The sequence below is a fragment of the Coenobita brevimanus genome, chromosome 96 (assembly GCF_032717465.1).
Source record: "Coenobita brevimanus isolate Jiangsu-jjx chromosome 96, ASM3271746v2, whole genome shotgun sequence".
In the NCBI taxonomy this organism is placed as follows: domain Eukaryota; kingdom Metazoa; phylum Arthropoda; class Malacostraca; order Decapoda; family Coenobitidae; genus Coenobita; species Coenobita brevimanus.
The window spans coordinates 10,390,700-10,393,199 of record NC_137049.1 but is presented as its reverse complement, the minus strand read 5'-3'; positions in this window follow the sequence as shown (position 1 = coordinate 10,393,199).

Here is a 2,500-nt window from a genome sequence, read left to right as displayed (position 1 = left end):
GATGGAGTGTGTGGTGAAATGCTGAAGCATGGGGGAGAGATAGTAGTAGAATGGATGTGGAAGATGTGCAGATTGGCCTGGGAGGAAGGTAGAGTCCCGGAGGATTGGAAGTCAGTTATAATTATTCCCTTGTACAAAGGAAAAGGGGAAAAAGAAGTGTGTGGTAATCATAGGGGGCATTTGTCTTCTTAGTATAATAGGAAAAGTGTATGGTAGGATACTTATAGACAGAGTTAGAGAAAGAACAGAGAAATTAGTTGGAGAAGAAGAGGGAGGCTTTAGGAAGGGAAGAGGTTGTGTAGATCAGATATTCTTAGATCCTTAATGGAAAAGTTTCTAGAGAAGGGAAAGAAGTTGTATGCGGCTTTCATGGATTTGGAGAAAGCATATGACAGGGTGGATAGACAAGGATTGTGGAAAGTGCTAAGAATATATGGAGTAGATGGGAAGTTGTTGAATGCTGTGAAGAGTATGTACGATGGTGCGAAGGCTGCAGTGCGTGTGGATGGTGAACTAAGTGAATTTTTCTCTTTGAAAGTTGGTTTGAAACAGGGATGTGTCATGTCTCCATGGTTGTTCAATCTGTACATGGATGGGGTAATAAAAGAGGTACAAGGTAGGGTAGTGGATGTTGGAGTGGCCCTGGTGAGAGAGGATAGTGTTTGGAAATTCCCTGTACTGTTGTTTGTAGATGGTACTGTGTTGTTGAGTGAAGACGAAGAGGAGCTGCAAGGCTTGGTGGATGAGTTTGAGAGAGTGTGTAAGAAACGGAATCTAAAGGTGAATGTAGGAATGTGATGGTCTTTGAGAGAGGTGAAGTTAGTGAATGTACAGCGAGGTTGGATTGTGAGGAATTGGAAAATGTGAGTACGTTTAAGTACTTGGGTAGTGTGATGAGTAAGGATGGAGGTTTGGAGGGTGAAGTGCTTGAAAGGGTACAGCAGGGAAGAAAGGTTGCTGGTTCTTTGAAAGCAGTGATAAGAAACAGGGAAGTGAGCATGGAAGTGAAAAAGTTACTACATGACAGTATTGTGATACCAACTCTAACGTACGGAAGTGAAGCTTGGACATTGTTGGAAGGACACAAGTCAAGAGTGAGAGCAGTGGAAATTAGTTATTTAAGAGGAGCCTGTGGAGTCACGTGGAGAGACAGGCTGACGAATGAGGATATAAAGGAGCATCGTGGTGTTGATGTGGATGTGATAGGAAGCGTTATGAGGAACACACTGAGGTGGTTTGGCCATGTGGAGAGGATGGAGGGTGAAAGACTGACGAATAGAGTGTATATGAGTGAGGTGGAGGGGGGAAGAGGGAGGGGGAGGCCGAGGATGAGATGGAGGGACGGGGTGGAGAGGTATATGAGAGAGGGGGGTGTGAGTTGGGAGCAAGGCAGTGAAATGGCGGGGGACAGGGCGACTTGGAGGCGATTTGTTTGTGGCCACCCCAAACGGGATTGAGGCGTCTGGCAATAGACAGATAGATAGATATTTAGATAGACACATGCTATCTGTCTCTTATTGCCCCTCTATAAAAATCAGTATCTTCTTATCAGTGAGAGATGATAAGGTGATATCTAGAAGGCAATAGTCTATATGCACTGGGGGTGTGGTAGGGTGCGTGGGAGTAGTAGAGCTGGGATGAGAGGGGAGGCAAGGTTGGTGATGGTGTGTGAAGGTTTGTGACGTGGTGGAATGCTGGGCTTTAGGGAACGGGTTGTCTAGTCGATGCACAGAGTTGGACACTAACGCGCGCGCACACACACACACACACACACACACACACACACACACACACACACACACACACACACACACACACACACACACACACTCTCTCTCTCTCTCTCCCCGCGCTTGATGCTGTGTTGTCTAGATCATGGTGTCCCCATTCATTCATTCATGCACGGAATGGGACAAGCTGAACCCGCTCGCCAAAGGGCTGATGTGACGTCACGAAGGCTCACGCGCCGCGCTGTCTGGCTGACCTCCCCTACTTAGATCATGGTCCCGCCCTTCCTCACCCACCACCCTCCATATAACTCCCACACCCCCCTCCTCTTGTTTCGCCTACTGTGGTGTGAACCTTTAACTGTCCCACCTGCTTTGGAGTCAGAGGGGGATGAAAGTGAGGTTAACGGTGAAGGATGACTGGCATGACGGTGTTTTTTGTGATAATAATGCTAGGTTGCGGGGAAGCTGATAACCCTACGGCATATCTCTTGAAAGCTGGTAAAGGTTGTTTGGTTCACGACGATAGTCGAACAAAATAAATCACTACCGATACACGTGTGTCTCACATGAATGAACGCACCACTATTTGGATGCCTGTATTGTAATACTGTGGTTATAAATATATCTACCATGTGTATGACACGTTAATCATTATTAGTATAATACGTTTACTTGCATGGTATTGATTGGAGACCAGTTAGAACTGCACATTGACAAATTATCACTGGGTTTGTTTCGCCCGAACAGCTGACTGAATCTTAGTGAAGTTC